Here is a 23,116-nt window from a genome sequence, read left to right on the forward strand (position 1 = left end):
TTAGTACTCTGTCTAAGTGTTGTAATATGTAGGCAGATCCCAAACTTTTAAAATCCTGAGATTAGTGTTCTTTTGTTGTGAGGTGTTTTTTTTTTTTCAAGCTTTGCTTAATGTTTGAACTACAAAGTACTATATTGTCTCCTGCAATTTTCATGAGTAGACCACATTTGATCATATTTATGTTACTAGTCATAAGATTGTAGCAGACCAAGCAACAATGGATGACATCCATGTGTCATCATACTAAAACAACCTAACTCATACAAGAGGAATTTGAAACAGAAATGACTTTGATGGAAAAGCTGCCGATAATAATTTTTCTTGCGAGAATTTCCTTTCAGAGCGGATTGGACCGCTCCCGATTTAAAACATTTTTCATTTGTTGAATACATGTTCCATTCAACCATTACCCTAATATTCAGTTCAGGGTTAGTGGAGATGATCCCAGTTGACTAAGGGCGGAGGAAGGACACACGCTGGACAACCACGGACCAATACAGGTCGACACACACTCACATTCACACACACAGGCAGTTTGAAATACTGATTAACCATAAACCTATGTTTTGGGGTAATACCCAAAAAGCTCATACACTCACATGGAGCAACCTCAACACAAAAAGGCCCCACAAGCCCGATCCACACTAAAACCTGTGACCATCCAAAGAACGATTAGTTTAGTTAGTTTATGTCACTGTTCAGCTAACAACTACATCATAATGTGATTGCTTTTAATTTTATGTGCAAAATATTAGGAGATGCAAAGAAGCTAGATCAGAAGGATATTTTTTTTTCACTTACACTGATCCCATGCTGATATCCTCCAAATGAAAATCACAGCCACTCAGTAATGTTGATTGAAGTTTAAAAAAATCATGGAAATCTCAGTGAGCTTCTGTTGTTTATAAAGGTCAAACAAATCTATTTATCTTCTACTGCAACTACGTCCAAAAATTATGCAAATATCAGCCTGAGCTCAGATCAACTGCTATATGTTCTGCACACGTGAACGTGTCCTCTTGCCATCAGATTCACAACTTTCATTTTCAGCCTCTGTAATGTTGCATTCATGCATGCGCATGTTTGTAAGAGAGGCTGGCTGCTCTGCCGAAGACGACGCCACTTTGAGTGAATCTGCAGAATGAGAGCAGTTATTATTGCTACGGACCTGCCGGCAGATTGCACTGGCAGCCAGTTATCAGTGCACCTCACACTCTAAAAATACCCTGCAGATGACATCCTTTTGTGCCCCTACCATCGCCCCCTTTCTCCAGCCATCAGCTCTGCTCCACTTACAGCACAAAATGAAACCTTCTCCCTCCTCAGCAGTCCTCTGCTCCTCTCCTATAACTGCATCTGGCAGGGAGGTGAATAACTGAGGAGGGGCAAATGTAATGTTGTTTCCTTGTGATTGTGCACTCAAACTCTAGTAACAGTTTGCTGCTGGTCTGAGGCAGAAATATTGCGGTAGAAGGAAATACATTTCCCTTTTTTAAAAGCCTTTAACGCTGTCAGTGCGTTCATGCACTAGTTTATCTGACACACCCAGTAATGTGATAACAAAACATGCACTTGCCTGCACAAGATTTTTCTAATTTTACATTTAATTTGCTGTTGATTAAACTGTTGATAGCTGGCCAGAGGCTGATTGTTGCCATGGTAACTGCTATGCAACAGTGCTGCCTGCAGATGCCAGTTTCAGTTTCTGTGGCTGCAGTCCTTGAACTGTTTCTCTACTTGAACACATTTTCTACATGTGTATCTGCGCTACATTCAACAGGAGGCCTCATGAATGGAAATATATGTTGCTGGGACTTCATGATACCAGTTGGAAATTCCCACCTTTGATTTCGGAGCATTTGCATGAAGACACGAAGCAGCCAGCAAGTTAGACCCCCAAAAAATCTTCTATTTCAAGAATATTGTAATTAGCTAGATACTCCAATCTCGTGAGGCATTGCTATTTCCATGTTGCCTGTAATCACTTTATTCTCTCAGGTAAATGCACAAATGTTTTGTTGGGTGATATTAATTTTGCTTCTTAGAACTCTGAAATTATCCTCTTTTTAAGTTGGAAGTTTCCACTTTGGACTTTGTTCACATGCATTTTTTTCTATATTTTTTAGTGACTCGTGGATGTTTGTTTTATGCCGAAACTTTAAAGTTAACTTTTCTTACTTGGATTTAAGTATACTGCAGTGATATAATTATCCTAAAAATGTTTTTTATGATAACTGTTTTAAATTAAAATACTGCTCGTATAAACAAATACAGTTCATGATGACTGTGGTTCATAGGGAAGTCAGTGTAAAAACATTTCAACTCAACCCACAGGCAGCAAAAGACAAGAAATTCAACGTTAACTTCATTGCAACTTGCTTGTCAGATATTGTACTGGTTTCTTCTCACAGTCCAAAAAACTTACATGAGATTTTCTATGTTTTCCCTGCGATGACTTGATGGCCATTCCATGGTCTGTCCTGGCTTCACCACTATTCGTTGACAAGATAAAGTGGCATCAGTGGATAAATGTAATCACTTTGAGAAACAACCAGCTCCAACAATTTTTGCAGTTAATCCTTTCTTCACTTCAGATAACAGCATTTGTATTCCATCCATGGTTTTGACATTGCTGATCAAACTGCAGCCACAGGCATAACATACAATAGACAGCAAAGAACAGCTAGAATCCTTGCACAGCACTTGTATGATGAAAACTACATTGGCTCTGTTGTTTTATTGCCTTAAGTATGAATACAAAATCACCTTTACATTTGAATGAACAGCATCACTTTGCAGGCTGAACTGCTAATGTGACCTATTCACTGTGGAAAACATGAATTATTGTTATAATCTCAAAAGGGCCCTCATTTGTTATTCCCCAAAGATGACATCTGAGATATAAAACCAACAACCGTGTCCAGAGGTGGCTTGTAAGAAACGTTGATTGTTACATTAAACTGTGACCAAGCCAGTGCTTAAATATATTCTATTCAAAGTAGTTATGAATGCATTGGTATATTCAGCTGTTCTTGTTTTCTTCCACTCTTCATTTGTAGCTTTAGTTCCAATATTTTCAGCATTCTATATATATCTACATTCGATAAAACGCTATTCACATTTCAACATTCACACACACTACATCTTATGGGTAAATTAGAAAAACAATTCTCTTTGTTGTTGTTGTTTGTTGTTTTTTTTTTTTTTTTGGGGGGGGGGGGGGGGTTGTAGGAGGAAACCAAAGTACACAATGAAAACCTTGACATGCACATAGAAAAACAGGCAAACACTGTATAGAATGAGGCACGAGTGCTAACCACCCACCCACACATCTGGCTCAAAGTGAACACGGTAAATGAAGTGCACGTCTCTTTCCGACATCTCATTTAGTTCTGTGTATTCACTTTGGTCTCATTCTGACGAGTTTTACTCACAGCAGGCTGCAGCCTGATCTGCCCAATACTCACACATCACTGGTGAAATCTCAAAATCCCGGGGATCCATCAGCTGCCACGTCGACGGCCTCATTGTTAAAGTGTGACAGTACAGTAGCACATAAAATGGAGCTCTGATGGTCTTCACGCATGCAGCGTGGGAGTGAAGAGGCAAACGGAGACTTACAGCAGAGCTCCACAAACACCAGCTGCACTGCACAACACTTCACAATCAACCATTTCACAGGGTATTCCACTTCTTCAAATCTAACCTTCGTAATAATCAAGCGATGTGATGGATCAGTGAAGCGTCGGGTTGCTGTTGCTCATCCTGGAGATGTGGAGGCACGTGGATGGTTTCAATCAAAATAGTTCATTGTTAGCAGCTGTAAAGAGCACATTCATAATTCAAGATCTAAGATCCTTTCATTTGTCCGTGTGTATATTTATTCACATGGAATATTTTATGGCTTTTGGCTGCTCTCAACAAGAAACGCAGAAAGAAAGAAGGAAAAAATCACATTCTAAAAAGAACAGATTCACGTAAGTGAAACAGAATAACACTGAAGCTGCCGTGCCTATTCCCGCGAAACACAAACCTCATTATCTGGATATAATTACACAGATTTGATGGGCTTATAATTTATTTATTTTTTCTAAGGAAATTGGGACTGTGGCTTTCTGAAATCTGTAAATTGATTACAATTACCAGTTGCTCTTTTTAAAAGTAGTTAATCGTGTTTCTTACTCGGGTTCAAAAATAGGATTATGTGGATTACTACTCATAGTAGTACACATATAAAGTGCACACAGCTGTGTTACTGTGATGTTTCTGTGAACATTATTTCAGCTGTCACCACTCTGTGGGTCAGAATAATGATTGATTCATTCATTAGGTCCAGCGTACCTTGTTTAATTAGAGGAACATGGTCTATAATCAGCATGTTGCAATTCTTGATAGAAACTGATTCATTAAAAAAAGAGAGGCATCAGCAAAAACAAAACAACAGATGACACAAACTACCAATATGCAGACAAACAGTTCCCAAAAGCAAGCAAACATTTGTTTGAAGCTGCTGATGGATCTCATCTTCTGTGAATACAGGCTAATGTGGTTGAGGATTAATCAGGAGCTCATCTTCCACTAAATAGGAGTTTAGTGAAATAGTAACAGCTCCTCATCATTGGGGACAAGCTTTGCCTGATTGCTTATTCTAACCAATCATCCAGTGAAAAGTTCAGCCAGGTTATTTACAGTTAAACATTTAGTTTGTTTAGTTGTTTAGTTTGTTTAATGAAAGTTTAATGAAATTGCAACAGAGCCACTCCCAAGTCCCAACACATAACCCTGTGGAACTCCATGTTTAACTTTAATCAGAACTGAAAGTCCATGTTGGGAGTCTGTCTCTGTTTTCATTGTAATGGACCGACAACCTGTCCATAGTGTACTTTGCCTCAGTCCACAGTCAGCTGGTAACATCTCCGCCCTGTGTCTCTGCATTTAGATGGACGGACGGACAGACGGGACCAATTTATGGTTGCTTTCTTGCAAACTTCCTTATTTCTTGTTAAAGCTTTCCTTACAAACATCCCTCTCTCCCACTTTCAGTCTTTTATCATGTAGTTGGTGGTGAACAGCTTTTGTTGCGTCCTTTTGTGTTGCCAAATCAGACCAATAACCAGTTTATTCTTGTGTTGCTGGAGGTGGACAGTTAGATATAATGGGTTGTTAGTTGCAAAAGGCAGGCTTGTATCAATGTACTCTTCTTTCTATGATCTGAGAGGAGGAGTTGGAACAAACCATGTGCAGAGAGTAACATTAAGCTTGTGAAACAATAGCCATGCTTTATGACACATGGCCACTCCATGTTCACTCTCTGAAAAAAGGTGCGATGTCAGCAGTGGCGAAACAGACAAGATGATTGCCAGCAGACGGAGAGGAAAAACCCCAGACGCACCTGAGAGCAGAAAAGCATAGCGTGGCAATTACAGCCAAATACCAGCTGTTACAGCGTCACCATCAACATCTGGAGCCACCGGAGCGCTCCTAATTACCTGTGAGGATTCATATTTTGCCTCATGTCCTCTCATACATCTTACTTATGCTCACAATGAGGACATCCTGTGGTTCAGACTCTCTAGAGATCCAGCTGCCAACTGCTCACACGTTACGAGCTCCAGGCAGCTTTACAACAGTTTATTGAAAACAACTACATTCAATGATAATTATGTGGCAGATTGTCTCCAGTAGTTGTGTGGCTTGATGCATTTTTAATAAGTTTTTTTGAAGTAACATTTTCTGGCACACTTTTGATTAAAGTAGGGAAACCTGAGATGCACCTACAAATCTGTACTATGAAAATGTAATTCATCCCAAATTTCAGTAAATTATTGCACAATGTTCCCTTGTGACGACAGAGTTGTCAGTCATTCTCATATCAATAATTAATACTCTATACCAGTGTTTTTCAACCACTGTACCGCGGAACACGCGAGATATAGTCAGGTGTGCCGTGGGAAATTATCCAATTTCACATTTTCTCTATAAAAACATTTACTCTCACAGCCGCTTTCAGCTGTGAGAGCAGTGTGCAGAGTACTCGTGTATAAATATTGTGGCGAGCGCTGTGGAAGAATTGCTCTGAGTCAAAATTCTATTCTGCCAGCTGAACACCAGAGGCTTTTATTTTGACATGAACACACGTAACCGGAACTTCATAATAGGATGACACTCCACACAACACATTACTCACTCATGGTTGCACATCCAACAAACCAAACCAAACTAGACGAAATAATTAACAACAACCCGTAATATAAACAACCCACCAATGCCTGTCCCAGACAGAAGACAAAAGAAAAGAAAAACTCCGGCAACACATAACCTGAACTCCCATCATGCCCTGCAGCGACCAACTCCGTGATTGCTACAATACTCTTCGCCACGAGATGGCAGCACAGAACATTGCCGGTGAAATCGAAACTTAACAGACGTCAGTCTCGTTAATCACCACCACCTGCGGCTGCTCCCATCTTGTATCAAAGTACTGTGTCAGTAACAGTGATGGAGAAGTTTTTGAAAAGGAAGAATCTAACCAGGATATCAGCTCTGTGTTCATCCATCAGGTCCAGGTTTCACACTGAGTGAGTAAAAATAAAAAAAAGAAATTGAGAAATACTTTTTTCTGTATTTATTTGATTCCTGTTGATAAAGCATTGATGATAATGACTTTATATTGTTCATATAGGCTACAGAGTTTCAAATTTTAACATTTTCGGTTGGTGGTGTGCCTCGAGATTTTTCCAAAGAAAAAAGTGTGCCTTGGCTCAAAAAAGGTTGAAAAACACTGCTCTCCACTATCTCCTCATCACATGTCTAAACCATCACAACTGGGCCTCATGAGCTTTATCGCTAAACTGTGCTGCCTTTACTGTCCCTGTGATCTGCTCTTTCCTAATCCTGTCCATCCTGGTCACTCCCAATGAAAGTCTCAGCATCTTCGTTTCTGCCACCTCCAGCTCAGTCTCACTGCTGTCTCATAAATCTCCCCCTTCCCTCTTGCTGCTAACCCAATAGCTCACACAATAGCCCTGCCACTCGACTCCACCCGCTCCATCCTGCCTGCACCCTCTTCTTCATCTCTTCTGGTTGGTTGACCCCGGGTATTTCCATCCACCTTCACTTCATCTACTCCTACACTTTTCCACCTGCGTCTCTCTCATTCACACACATGTATTCTGTCTTGTCTGTCCTAGAGTCCTCTTCTCTGCAGTGCAGACCTCCACATTTCCAAGTTCTCTTCCACCTGCTCTCCCCACATAGTACAATGTCATTGGCAAACTTCACGGTCCACAGAGACTCCTGTCTGACCTCATCCGTCAACCTGTCCATCACCATTGCACACAAGAAGGGGCTCAGAGCTGATCCCTGATGTACCCCTACCCGGAACTTGAACCCATCTGTCTCTCCAACGACACACCTCACCACTGTCTTGCTGTCCTCATGTGTCCTGCAACAGCTGCAACATACTTTTCTGCCACTTCCTAATACAGTATCACAGTTCCTCTCTTGGAACAAGATTCACAAAGCCACAGTGCAGCTCCTTCTGGCCTTCTCTGTACTTCTCTATCAGCACTCTTTCGGGGAATGAAACCAATATACTGTAATATAATATTAATATATGATGACATTAACATATGTACAAACTGATATCGCATCATCAAACATATTTAACAATGCATACAAGTTAAATACTACTAAAAGTACATTAACATATTAAATAATACATACACAATAATAGCACTAAGCCAGTACAAACATAATTAAAATATATTCAGGTATATACTATAGAACGTTAACATACATATAAATATATACAGAATTTTATACATGTTGAATACTGTACAAAATGTTAATATATTAAAAAATATTTGCCAAATAAATACAGTAAAACAAAAACTACATATTGGATATTACCAATTGGGCGTTTCAGAACACGTGGGTCACAGTTAGAAGGGTATCGTTTGGGGGCTGGAGGACGGGATCTTTGGTTTTGCATATGATGTTGCTATTTTGATGCTTTCATCCTGTGTTTGGATGAGGATCAACGGCTCCTTCTGACTCCATAGTTCTGTTATTAAAAAAGACCATGTGCCCTCTACAGGTAGTGTGTGAGAGTCTTCTTCAAGTGTAGGAGTTCAAGTGTCCTAGGGTGTTGCAGGTGATGAGATCTAGATATCAAGCACAGTACTGGACTCTCCATACTTTCACCTGAATCTGTGTGGTCAGCAAGAAGATGGATGGATGGATGGAGGGTAACTAATCATCATTTATGTACTTCGCCTTTATTTTTATGTTCAGAACCATTTCCGACCCATGAAATAGTACCTGGGTGTGAAACTCGTAAAAAGCGACTCTTTTATTGCATTTGACCAATCTGACACCATTATGAGCTTTTCCGCCCCAAGTGTAAAATCCAAACTACAGTAATTGCCTCTGTAACTGATATGCACCTCCTCCTCCTGCTCTGGCTCATGAAAAAATCATAAATCACTCTGCCTCCCAAAACCAATGACTCCCCAGCTTAATGCCAGCTCTCATTTGCAAACTTAGCGCCAAACAGTATCTGCAGACGATAGAAGAGCAGCCTACAGCGGTGTCAAAGCATCAAGCTCCTGAACCCTCCGGCCGCTGATTAATGAGCTGCCTGGCTTCTCTTAAGGTGCCACTCGGCTGCCATTTGTTTTCCTCTGCGCATCACCTGAGGGGCAATGCAGGATTCAGCCCATATGCCACGTTCGGATAAGTTGCACATTGGATGATAAATTGTTTGTTTCCCGTTGGTGTGCATTAATTATTCTTCTCGGATAGGTACTCAGATACATAGAAGCAATTACCAAACACGTCTCTGAAACACAATCTTTGCTCGAATGTGACAAAATTGTTCAATTTGTCAGTGCCGACATGTTAACGGACTTTTAAAATGCTGCACATGTACACGTCTTCAGCGGGAAAAGCGTAACAATTAATCACAATTTTCCAACTGTGAGAAGTCTTTAAAAATTGATGAAGCTTCCCGATATGCTTTCAACTGAATCACCCCCCCCACCCCCACCCCCAACCCATGTCCTGAAATATCAGCTTTGGATCTCTTCTTGACACTTGCTTCAACAACTGCTCATTGAGAGAATATTTCAGGTCTTGTGAATCAATTTCCATGCTTCTTTACAAGAAATCATAAAAATGACAAAAATCGTTGCGAGGAGTCCAGTGGCGGTATTGCAATCTCACTTCTCAACAACAATCTTTCTTTTTGTCAGTTTTCATGGGTTTGCCCCAGTTTATTCCCATAGTCAATCTTTGATGGGATTCACATGGTGGAACAGTGGTTATTGCCTGGCAGCGAGAACATCTCTGTTCTAAATATCGGCGAGGCCTTTCTGTGTGGAGTTTGCATGTTCTCCCTGTGTATGCATGGGCGTCCTCCCACAGTTCACAAATATGCATGCAAGGTTAATCAGTGACACTGCATAGCCCCAAAGTGTGAATGTGAGTGTGTGTGATTGTCTATTCTGTGTGTTTCCCCTGCGATAGACTGGAGACCTGTCAAGGGTGTATCCTGCCCTCGCAAATAGCTGGGATTGGTTCCAGCACCTCGCCACCCTGAGGTACAGAAGATGGATGGATGGGTGAACTCTTGATTAACTTTGTTGTTCCTTGTCCCCTGTCTCCTCCCTGAGTGTACACTTGTGTCATCCTCAGTCTTGTTTGCTACCAGCTGGTCTGTTTTTGTTATGTCATGTCATTTTTGTATGTATGTTCCAGATTTGTCTAAGCTTTGTTGACATAACGTGTCAGTCTAGTTCCTTTTGTCACCCACAACTGCTTCTCATCCTCACTTTGGACAATCTTTGCAATGTTTTCTGCGTACATGACTTGAATGTGTTTGAGACCCTTTTTTCAGAATGGCTGTATAATTTCAGACCCTTTAGGGCAGAATGGTGCTTTTCCTAAAAGAAAAAACAACAACAAACTTGGTAAGTGGGTGCTCTGGACCCATAATGTTGTGTACATCATAGGCAGGTCATTAGTAGGCTACATCATAGAGACAATACTGACAGTAGAAATGTCACCTGCAGCCTGTTTATGGGCCATGAGAGCAGATTAAGTAAACTAAATAAGCATCCTATCTGAAGGAAACACAACCATGTCAAATTTAGAGGAAAGTATATGTAAAAAACAAACAAAACCTCACCTCTTAATTAGAATTAACAGCCCACTTAAAAGGTGAAGACACAATAAATCAACTAAGTCTTTAACACATTTCATGCAGACCATTGAATAAACCAACAAGCTGCTTTTTACAGATAGAACAGCTGTTAACCATCTTTTTTTGTTTCTGCAGTCATGAAAGCAAGACACAATTTTGTGCAGAGCAGTATCATCCAAGCAGGTCCTCAGGGGGTTGGCTGCATATTCTCTTCTAACACTTTCATGCTGACTTTTTTCTGAGAAATCATCAAAGATTGCATCTGAGGAGAAATCTCTTGCACCAACTTTCAGCTTTCTCAAAGTTGCAACAAGCCATTACTGGTTTTGAACTGTACACTATTTTGAGTATGTCTCAGCAAAATGTAGTCAGATCGATGAACAATTTGCTGCATTGTAACTGCTTTAATTTAAACTGAATCTGGAAAAACTGATGTTATAGAACTTCTGATCATCAGTTTATCACATATGAAATGTTGGAACAACTATATAACCATGTTAAATCAGAAATTTGCAACTAGATAACTATAAAAGATTGGTTGACAAATGGCTGTTGCAACTCCTCCGAAGACAGGAGAAAACCTCGTTCTAAATGTGACTTATTATTGTAATTTTAGGAACGAAATTGTTTGTAAAGATGAAAATTTCAGTGCGACATGTGATTTCCTGTGGAATGAATTTATATCACGGTGCAAGGAACTTGAACAAAGATAGCATAGGTGACGTCTTTCACCTGCAGGGGAACAAAGCACACAGAACACACAGAAAATATAATTTTGACCACAGTCTGCCTGCAGGTCAGAGCCTGGATGAGCATAGGTCAGTGTTAAATTGAATTTACTTAATAGGTTTAGTTTAATCTGACAGGGAGCCTCCTCGATAGTTTTAGATGCATCTGTCTTGTGGTGGAAAATGCAAGTTACATGCAATGCCTGGCTTATGACGCAGTTTCTTGCACGTGGCTGAAGATCCTATAGACTGTTTGCATGTCTGCATAAGCTTATTTGTGTGTGCGTTTTCCTGCATGCCACTGACAATGAGTGAGGGGTTTGGCTGAGCTCAGGAAGCCTCTGCAGAGGGCGACTCTCTGAGCTTAATGCACCGCAGTGCCGCGAGGTGTACAGTCTGCAAAGTGGCTCTGTCGCAGTGTGGCGTGCGAGGAAAGGGAAATGGAGTGACTTAAAAGGAGGAGGTGCTGCTGAAACTGGATCAGTCGGACAGTGTGTCAGTGGGCCGGGGAGCACCACTGATTCTGCTGAGCTCAGCTTCCATCATGGCAGACCACCGGTGTTCAAATGTAACAGCCTTAATATTCAGTGACACTTCATTACTTCCTCTGAGGCATGAATTGTGACACATGTAATTGAATGGATTCAAAATTAACTCACACGGGGTTCTCCAGAGTGTATTAACGTTTTGTCCTCAGAAAGCTTGAACATCTGTGATATTTAGCTTCTGATTAAATAAATGGACTTCACTTTTATTGTGCTTCATAAAGCTGAATATATAATCAGTACAATCTGAATTTATCTCCACAGTTGTGTTTCGTTTGAAGAATTCATCTCGTGCTGGATAACAGTTTCTTGTGAAAAATGAGGTCAGAGATATTCAAATTAGAGTGATTTAATCTCTACTGCTTCTGTTGTTTATTCGAGTGTTGACCAAATTAAAAGTAAAATCCGCAACTGCATCTACTCATGCTACAAAGGTGCATTTCTTTGCATGCTCTGTTTGTTTGTTTTTTTTGTTTTTTTTACAAAGATTCATTGAGATTCAGCATGCTGTCAATTGGTTAAGGAGCATCCGTGGTTGATGCTGTGCAGCCCGGGATGCCTCTTTATGGGGTTGTGTAAATGTGTCAGGCAGCAGCAGGGGAAAGCCAACTTCTCTGGTCTCTATAATTGAATTTGCACGTGTGGAAGGAGACCTGGATTCATTTGGAACAAAAGACTTCACACTGCTCATCCTGCATGAACTGATCTATTGTTCAACATTTTCAGCTGACTTACGTGCTGGAGAAGAACCAAGAATTACTAATCAGCAAATTCCATGTGACAAACAAACAAACAAACAAGGACGGACCGTTTAGTGTCGTGCTTTTATCTATTTTTTTTCAGCCTCATTCTTTCCTGTGCCTGAATACTTGATGCTGCTTTTATGCAATTGGAAACTAAATTAGTTACCAGTTGGTAAAGTCCCATTTCCCAGTTTACAGTATTCACATGACAACAACAAACAAGCAACATGGCTGCCCTGGCTGTGCTGCATTATTGCAGTCGAGGAAAAAGACAAACAAGCTTCTCATTGCATACACCAGAGGAGAAAGAAATGAAGCTCAGGAGGTCAAATTTACACCTTAGCTGGTACCATTAATAATTACTACATTAATAGTCCTAACTGTTAACTGCTACAAAACTTGACTATGTGTAATTTACAAAAAGAGAATAGAAAATAATTTTTTTTTGGTTTGTAGATTAATTAAATTTCACTAAAACTGCTGCCATGTTGAGTGTGGTTTCCATCCCGATGAATCCATCCATCTATCCATGGGTTATGTTGCAGGCATTTCTGTTTGGAGTTTGCATGTTCCCCCTGCACGTGTGACTTTTCTTCAGATTGGGCACAAATGATAAATAGATATGGAAGTGCAGATCGTCTTGTAGGTGGCTGTAAAAAAAAATCTCTGTCGAGTTTGGAGAGACGACGGGTGTTAAATTGTTTTGTTTTATGCTACAGATTTTCATTTCAGTCACAGCAGGCCTACTCAGTTTAATTCACTGAATAAGAACTGTTTTGTGGCTCCGTTTTTACAGTGAACATGACCATAGCAAGCTCAAAAATTCCCATATGTGAGTGATTTACACCAGCATCTTTTTCCACTGTGAGCGGGATTTCTGTCAAAAGCTGAAGCTACGCACACAAAATTTTTTTGAAGGTTGGGTGTTTCAGACATGCAGCTATCGAAGGACAATGGTGGGAGGATTTCAAGACCGAACTGAAAATGTTCTGCTTTTATGATATGAATGCAACATCTCCAATTGAATTGTGTTAGATTGACCTTGTCAGACATCAGAGTTATTTTACATTAAAATCATAAAAAAAAAAAAAAAAAGAAGCCTCCATCAGCCTCTTCTTCACTTCCTTAAAGCAAAAGAATTAGTTATGTAAAGGATGTTTGACACAACCACTTATCTGTGCTTGCGACCATTTATGCTCATGTTATGCTTCCTGCTTTGTCACGAATAATTGGAAAAAAAAAGAGGAAACAAGGAGATTGCACTGGGAATTGCGTGAAAAGAAACAAATCTGTGTTCAGACATGCAATGCCCACATTATATTTACATTGTTAAGCAACTGCAAATGAAGGGTGAAGCCTGTAACATAATCTCTCTGCAGTCTCAGGACACCAATTTGTATTATATTAGTTCTGTACTCCACATGAGTAATTGTGTGGCTCTATGGAGGTAAGAGTTGTCTGTTGGTTGGTTGGTAGACTATCTTGGCCCAGAGATACTGACATGTTGTACCAGATGATGAATGCATTATTATTTTGTGATTTTCTCCACATCATGTCATACTGTTATCATACAGTGCTGCTTTTAATACTCTCATCCCCTGAGGAGCGAATAGCCATTATTTAGGTTCACAATACACCCGAGCAATCACGCAGTCTATTTCAGAAGAAGCCATTGTAACAACATGTAACAACTCTGTCCTCGCTGGTTGCTTTGGTTGGGACTCAAATGTGGGTGAATCAGCCTGCACCTAAACGTTCCATCAAACGCATTAACGCTGAAAGCTCTGAGGAGGCCATTAGCACTCACACATGCTCACGTTATTATCCACACTTAGCAGATCTGAAGGTGAAGGCGCGAGGTGTTGAGCATGTGTGACATTAAAAACAGTGATACAATTGGCATCCTGTGGTATCTCATTTGCTTTTAATGATGGAGACATTTGCCGCACGCAGGAGACTGTTCATCTGTCGAGGCACAATGGGGTTGAAAAACTCTTCAAAATTAGTTTAAAGAGGAACGCTCCTCCTTAACACGAGGATCTGTCTACAGGCTCGACATTTGTGTAGGTAAATTAAATTTATTTGTAATGCTGTATTTGACAAACAGTTATAATACTTTTCTTTTTTTTTTTCAAAATGGGCCATGGGTTGTCAATAGCAGTGGGTCCTCAAACTCAACCATCTGAGAGTGATCGTCTCCCAATCGGAAGGTTGCAGGCTCGATTCCCAGCGCTGCCTGCCTTCATGGCGACGTGGCCTCTGGCAAGACACTGAACACCAAACTGCCTGTGTGAATGCAGTGTGAGAGTGAGTGGTTTGTTGAGGTCGGAGGGGCCGATGGTGCAGATTGGCCTCTCTTCTGTCATTCTTCCCCAGGGCAGCTGTGGCTACATACATAGTTTAACCACCATCAAGTATGGAGTGAAGGAATAATGCAATATAAAGCATCTCTGAGTTCCCAGAAAAAAAGCACAATATAAAGTGCATGCATTATTATTATTACACCCATTGTAAAGTACCACAAGACAGTGATGCCACTACTTTTAGCAGTGAGATATTAGTCACAAATGCTTTTATTAAATTCTAGTCTCTCTGCAGTTGTTAAAGTGCTACTCTACAAACCATAAAAAATATTGTAATGTTGTCTCTCTTAGTGTGGCATCCTGTACTCTGTGTTCACATCAGGCCACACAGTTATGTGTGCCTGTTGAGAGACGTTAACAGCTATTCGTCTCTTGACGAATTTCAGAAGTAAACTCATCTTGACAATTCGCACTTGTAACAAACCTCCAAAGCAGCCGTCACCAGTGAAAATCAACCCTGCCACTATTCTACTTAAGTCCTGTTTACTGGAGTAACGGCCCATTTTAACAAGATTTCTTTAAGTGAATATGCGAAACTTTAGTTGGAATTTGGGTTTACGTATATTCGGCAGATGGACAATAACAACAATATTTCCCTCCAGAGTGTCATGACTCTCCATATTCTCTTGGGACTTGTTAGTTTTATAGTTGAGTAAATGAAACGCAACATACGTGTTCTGCAAATTAAAAAAAATAAAAAGTGAAAACTAAAGACATTTGTGCTAAATTTTCTGAGAAAAAGTCAATATTGGACAGAAAAGTAGACACTCAACTCAATTTTAGTTATTCCCATCTTTTCCACATAAGAATTTCATGGTGAAATTTTATATTGATAACAAATATTATTTTAGAAAACCATTAAAGGTGTTTTTCATGTCTGGGTTTTCTATACTGTAGCGCACCGAGACGTTATAGAATACTCATCACATTCGTCATCCTTCAGTTTTCGTAGAACAAGGCAAACTGTTTGGCCAATACTACAATCAATCCCACTCATACTTATTTATAAACAGAAAGCGACCTTACGTAAGGTGGATTTCCTTGTTTTTCAGAATTCCCGATGCCCATGTAAGTACAGCCATTCATGACTCAGTGGCAGATGATGCTCACACAGGCCTCCTCTGGTGTCTGAGAGGAAGGAAGGACTGTCGGAAACAGTGGGAGGACGAGGCGACGACGGGTGTGAGGAGATGGCCCAAATAGCAAGAGGTGGGAAGCGCACAACGGCGTGATCGTTCACGGACAGACGCCCACGCTGACACTCATCAAACCCCTTAAAAGTAAATTTATGTAATGGGTTTCCTGCCTCGAGCAACGCGCATGAGTAAATCCAGGGTCTTTACAGAAATAGACACGTCCCTTTGAAAGAGACACTTCTTCTGGATGTGACGTAAAAGATATTTGTTGTGGTCCGTTTCAATGTGTTGAGCGTCAAGATGCCAAACACATTGAACACAAGTAAATCGTTGATTTACGCAGATGGCTCACTGAAGGATGCGGTCTGTGTTGGAGTGGGGGGGGGGGGGGGGGGGGGTTGTGTACTTCCTCTGACATGTCAACCTGTTTTCTCACTTTAGAAAAGGAAAATCACACTTTTTTGGGGTGCAGAAGTTTTCACACAAATGTCCAAAATAGGGACTTCAACACTTCACACTGAGCAGAGCCACTTCAGAAATAATATTGAGCTCATATGAAAAAGATTCAGAAATAATTCATGAAACTCAAAAAATACAAGACTTGCGATGCTTCCTAATTTGATTTTTCACTCTTGTGTGCACCGAATGTATAATCTTAGTACAAAAATTGGGTTTAGTAAGTTTAGTAGTTTCTCTCTTTTTGCCAGCTCATTCCTGAGAAAAACCCGATGTGTTTAAAGTTAATTCTCTATTTTGAAATATGGCTCAGAGCCTCTCTTGAAGCACTGTGTTGTTTTTAAAATCTCAGGGATTGGGGATTTGTTGTTTTGAACTTCAAATGCATGAAAAAGAGGGCAGATGACAGATTCCTGCAAGAGAAAATAGTTTAACTTTACTCTTTTTAAAAACGTCCACTAAAACAACATTGGTGAACATTGATGTTGCAGCACTATAACCTGTAAAATGGCACAGATAACAAAGTAAGTGCATGACAATGGTTGACTTCCTGCTGAGCGGTCTAATATTATTCCAGGGTACAATGACATTTTAAAGCTTTCAGTGATGCTCCATGTTGTCATTTGTAGTCCATTGTTTAGTTTTTTTATTTTTCTTCTTCCGCCATTTTCTGGCACGTAACTAGTCCTGCACCTTTGGGAGCATGGACACAAAAAGCACATCAAAACATGTGGAACCTTCGGGAATAATGTGCTGAGATTTTTCTTAACTGTTTTCTTCAACTGTTTCCAAATAAATATTTAAAAAAATGAGAAAACACACCAAATATCAACCCCTTTTTTGTGAATATTTACATAAAGTAAATTAAGCTGCTACAATTTAATCATGATAATGTCTCTGCCCACATATGGCTGCTGGCTTTATGTTCCTGTTAAAGCTGCATGGTGCCTCTGCTCACTGTTCTTTACTGCTTCCCTGGGGGGCTGCTGCTACTGAGATGGGGGCAACTCGGTAGATCAATGGTCACCAGGCCAACCTCTCATGTCCTCATCTATAGTGTCTATAAGAGGAAAACTCTCGGTGGGGGAAAATTGAGATTTACGGGGTTGTGCCCAGTCTGTACATTGATGAACAATGAGCATACACAAAGAAACAAAGAACAATGGGATAAGACTGAGCAAGGGAATGCACAGTAAGAGTTCAGACTCCACCGTCATGTGGGACGCACATATCAGTGTGATATGTTTGGTAACTCCAAAACTGTCTTTTTCTCCCCTTTGAGGTCTGAAATAACATCAGTCCTGTTATGAGTTTTGTTCCCTGAGGTTTTACTCGTGCACACAGATGGAGGGGATTGTATTTCACTAACTGCTGTTCAGCGTTCTTCATTTTCGATTCAGCTGATCAATGGGTTTAAAAGGAGTGCCCAGGATTCATGTACAAAAACTGATATCAACATTCATTGTGTCGGAATTTACCTTGTACCCTCACAAAGTAGCTCCACCTGAAGAATAAACTGTAGCATACTGCAGTCTGGTTTTTTTTGTGTGTGTGTTTTTTATATTTCTCTGCTCCATTTTCCTGCACCTGGTCCGTTTTCACTATATCGGAGGTAAACAAAGAAGTCCTCAGGCCTGCGGTAACAAGAGCCGGTTCTATTAGCCCTGCTGGATGCTGGGTGGGGGGTTGGGCAAGAGACTGAATGTATTGAGACACATTATATTGACGGAGAGGCCAGACAGAATGAAAAGAAAGCCAAACAGAATAGAAGTGGGGAAACCACTACGATATCCACCTGGGAATACATTCGGTCAATATGCGATAACTCTTCATTTTCTTGACCGCACTGAGTTATTGGTAGTATCTAGTTGGAATTGGTCCTTGGAGGTGAAAGGAAAAGGTGCATCTGGTCAATATATTGAGTCCACACTATAGCCCTGCTGAGCTCCAAAGCTATATTATTCAGATAAATGATCCCGAGAGATGTATTGATTCCTATGTGGCGTGACTAATTTCAAAATACGTGTCACATCATTCATTTACTTTCGCTCAGAAACATGTAGATTTGACTGATTGCATGTTTACGGACACACAAAAGATCAATATTTCTCCCCCCTTTGCTCAATTCTTCAGACCTCTCTGAGTTGGCAGAACTTAGCGTCAGTCCCTGTGCAACAGGAGAGCCAGCTTTAGTAGCAAAATCCACAACCTACTTCGAATTTTTAAAAAATCATTACGCTATTAATTGCAGCAAAAAAAAAAAAATCCCTGTAGAGCCCGGACAGCTCACGCTGGAGGAATGGAAAGTGCTGGCGCACGTGGAGGCCTTTCCTCGCGCACATGTCTCTTCAGACAGCCCACACATCCACTAAAAATGACGACTGCACTTTCTCTAGTGCAGATCTCGATCAGCGAGGCAGCACACTCGTTTTGTGGGAACTCACAATAACTTTGACCTTGGGTTTTCTGTGTAGGAGGACTGAGTGCAGCAGCACAGGGGGAAACAACCACCCAACACCTCAGCTGCAGTTTCAGCTGCTGTCGACTGTTTTTTACACCCAGAACACGGCGCAAAGAGGCAACAAGCAGAGGGCACTTGACTCACAACTTCAAAATGTCGACATTCCGATCCATTTTCCAGTGTGTTTTTCCTGGTATTCCATCCTTCTGTTCAGGTATATTTCAGTGGGATGTATTTCTCATTGCCGTGTCCGCTGGAGGTCTGGAGGTCATTTTCATTAGGAAATGCTCATGTGCACAGGAGGCATGCACTATTGTGTCTCCTCCAGTTTTGCATTATTCATTATTAACATTTGCGTTGGAGCCTGAACAAGACTCACTGCAGCCTCTTTGGAAAGTCACAAATGATAATCGACTGATAGATTTTCTGGGACAATTCATGACAAGCTGTGACCCAAATCAAGCAAAACCTTCAACTTTCACAAATGATTGAATTATAATACATATTCCAGTCTGAGCCTGAGATGACGATTACACGATGTCAACACAAAAATATTATTAGAAATGACAGAATGACCAGGAAATGGGGATGTAGAGAGGGAAATATTCCCTTTTACACACAATTAGCTGCATTTTAATTCAAACTATTCATTTAAATAATTTCAACTTAAGACTTCTCTTAGTTTTTATGCGCAAATATGAAATTAAAATAAAATACCAATTATGTTTTCATGATAACATAATCCATATCTTATTTTCTATATAGTTGTTGTGTTCACCATGCTCTGTTTACAGATGTAAACAAACTTTGTGGACCTTCTGCTATGGAGTGAAATGGTGGCTGGCAACCCACATTAGAAGCCAACAACTGCTGCAAGAGTGTGAAGAGACACTGATTTGTATCTTATCTTTGGTGATGAGAGCAGCACCATCAAAGAGCAAGGGAATAGAGTAAGCAGACTCATCACCAGCATGCAGGATGACCCTCTTTACCAGCTGAGTGAGAGTTTCCCACATAATTCCCTGGACATGATTTGTGGAACCACACAAAACATTTTAATGGGAAAATGTACAAAGTGCAAATAAGCTGGAATTCTGCCTCAAGGTGCGTAACAGTGATGTCCATGTTTTGATCTTCATATCTTCTCTACCTCTTTCTCTTGCTCTCTCTCTCTCTCTCTCTCTCTCTCTCTCTCTCTCTCTCTCTCTCTCTCTGCACTTGTTTTCTGCCTCCTCGCTGTCAAATAAGGCAGCACACAAAAAACGAATAGTCTCACTCATCAACTCTCCTTCCTTCAGCGTGTCTTATTTTGAGAATAATAATGGATGTGCTAAAATTAGTCTTTGGCATCTTCAGAAAGAAGCATCCCAACTTTGTGTTTTCCGTCATTATTTTTGAAGGATGTTATAAAGTTAGGAGCAATATTCTTAATAAGAAGCTTCACCGCCTCTTCCTCCCTGAAGGCATAATTTACAAACATTGTATCAGTAAAAGGCATTTCTGGGGTCACAGTGAAGGGCACAGATGGGTTTGAATCCATAAACATGAGTTCATCCAGGGTTTCGGAGGATGCTGCAGTGCGCTGAGATGTCAGGAAGTCAGTGGTTGATGGCGGCCTTTTGTCCAGCGTGTCCTCTCTGCTGCAGGGAATCACACTAGCAGATGGTGATCATGCACTAACTGTTACACAAAAAAACTTTCCTGGAGGAGAAAAGTGCAAATGCTTTTGAGGCGTCTTCTTAAAAGTTGTTGTTACACTCTGAAGGTTGCATACTTTAGCCTACTTGTGTTTTCACTGTGAAGACAATTTCTCATTTTAGCAAGGGTAACAAGGGAATTGTGTTAACTTAATTCTTAAAAGAGTTTCAAAAGCATAAATTTCAAAAACCCAGAGTTGTGGAAAGAAAATCATCCACCACTTCCACTCATATCCCGTTAGTATCACCATCACCGTCCCGTGCAGATCCCTGTCTCGCTGAGCTGCTGGAAAGCTCCTGCAGTCTGTGTGCTTCTTTACACAGATGGCCTGAAGCCTACGGAGCCGCAGAGGGACGATGTGGCGACACAAGTTATAAACTCAGAGGGAAGACTTCATCCCATATCGGTTGGAGTGAAGCCTGGGTTTACCTGTGACCCATGAAAGGGCAGTGAAGGACAATGGCGGTGAAGACAAATAATTAATCAAAATTGTTCTATGATAGGGAATTGCACTGAGCTGTAAAGGTAAGCGTTCTTGATTCACAGCAAGAACCCTGGTTCAATGAAGATAATTGGGTTTAAGGTGTGGATGTAAGTGTGTGGGACTGTCTGTAGTTTGGCCCGTGATGGACAAGTGACCTGCCCAATCAGAAGGGACCTTCTATTTGTTGCTCGAACAACCCTGAAAGAGCATGTGGGTGTGTTTAAGCTTAAATTAAACATTTTGACTTGATGATGATTATAATATTATTTGTAATGTTGTTAAGCTGCGCAATTTTGCGTCTGATTCTTTACGTCTGATTGAGATCAAACAGGGCAGTTTGTGGCTTCTGATCCAAAATGAGTTTGGCCTTTGTTTTTTGTGCTTGTTGATGTTCCTGAAAGAAGTCAGTACTTCCATGTGGTGCACATTGTTACACTAAAAACAGCAGCTAATCACAGATTCAGGAGCATTCAGTGAGATACGTTTTTCTTCAGGTTATGTGTATCCTGGCAGTAGGAGGGCATTGACACAAAACTCCCCGCCCAAAAAGTACTAGAAAAGATGAACTAAAGATTTAGTGGTGGACTAAAATGCGGCGGTGTGGCCCCAAACCGAGGAGATTACACAGAGAACAATATCATCACGCTGCGGACGTCAGCAAGCACGCATCCAAAAATAGCTTGTTACAAACATTTGGTTTAAACCAACAATGAATTTGGTTTAATCCTCGGATATATTTACTCAGATGAACTTGCCATTTGTTGTGTATTTTCACAAATCTTAGAGGATAATGAGCAGAAACAGCGTCTCCACATGAGCCTACTCCTTAACTCTTTTCTTTGAATTCACAGGGTTCTTTTTAACGATGCAAATAGGATTATTTACATTTACACTTTAGGATTTTATTCATCATCAGCTGGAGCACATTCACAAGTGCCTCACTAATTGTTGTTATTAGACAAAGCATACCATATTAAAGCTTTTCCTTTTCTCAAGCAGCTTTACAAAACATGCAAATGTAATCAAACTGAGTGGCCTCACGTTGCCCTCAGTGGGCCTGGGACACAAGCATTCCTTTAAACGGGATTATATCATTTCATTTCCTTATCAAGAGCCCCGCTGAAGACTAAAACTTCCAGCTCACGTTGCCATGGATGTCTCAGAAATGACTGAGCTATTTGGCCAAAGAAATGAAGAGGCTCTGGATCGTCAAGAGAGAGAGAGAAAATAAAACCCTCCTGTGAGCATGGTGGAGAGTTGCTTCTTTATCTTATCTCACAAGGTGTCAGTTTCCATGTTTTCAATCTTCTTTGGAAGTGATCTTTGCTCCCTCGGCAGTTGAAAGGAGACAAACAACAAACAGCCCGAAAGCTGCAGGTTTGTATTATGCAGCAGTTATTGAAAAGCGGCCGGATTTTGATATGCAGATACTGAGTTTTACATACATATGCTGTTTTCCTCAGGCCATATCTCACTCAATTTCAAGTATTTTGATCACAAAATGTGGATTTCTTTCATTCATTCACCTGAAAACAACATGGATGGGTCCTACCTGTACACTTCACCTCCAAGTCTACTGCTTTTGCTTAATTGTTTAGACTTTTCTCTTTATCCAGCTTAGAATTGTGGGTTGCTGCAGGTCCCTATAGTGTAGATGTTCAAAGTCATAATCAGTCCTGGGCAGGCCACCAGACATCACAGGGTAGTCACACACTCACATTCACACAAAGGCAAACATTTAGAATTACCATTGACCCTCAAACACATGTTTTTGGACTGGGAAATCGGAGTACTCAAACTCCACACAGAAGACACTCTTAACCACAACACCTCTGTTATAAATGGACACAAATTAGCTGCTATTTCTTTCTTTTTAATCCACAAATATTAAACTTATACATGTAGGCAACACTGTTTTCTGTATTGTTGATCTTTAATGACAGTAAAGGAAAACATATTCTTCTTTCATGAGTAATCGTTATATATAAAATGGCCAAGGTATTCATCCATTCATCAACAAGACCTATCTAAGTGCGATTTCTCTTTGATTTATTTCATAAATTATTTAAAAAATAGTATTCTGATATAGAATATATACATATAAAATACACTCTGATATTGAGAGGCTTTTTTTCTTTCTGCAATAATATACCAGTCCAGCACCACACATGCATCATTATTTTGATGTTGTGATGATGATGCAGAGTTATACTTAAATATTTACAATGTGGCACTTAAACTTATCATTAAATACTCTTAATGCTCATTCCACCTCCAGACTAATCCGATTAAGAGAGT

Source organism: Blennius ocellaris (genome assembly GCF_963422515.1).
Source record: "Blennius ocellaris genome assembly, chromosome: 17".
In the NCBI taxonomy this organism is placed as follows: domain Eukaryota; kingdom Metazoa; phylum Chordata; class Actinopteri; order Blenniiformes; family Blenniidae; genus Blennius; species Blennius ocellaris.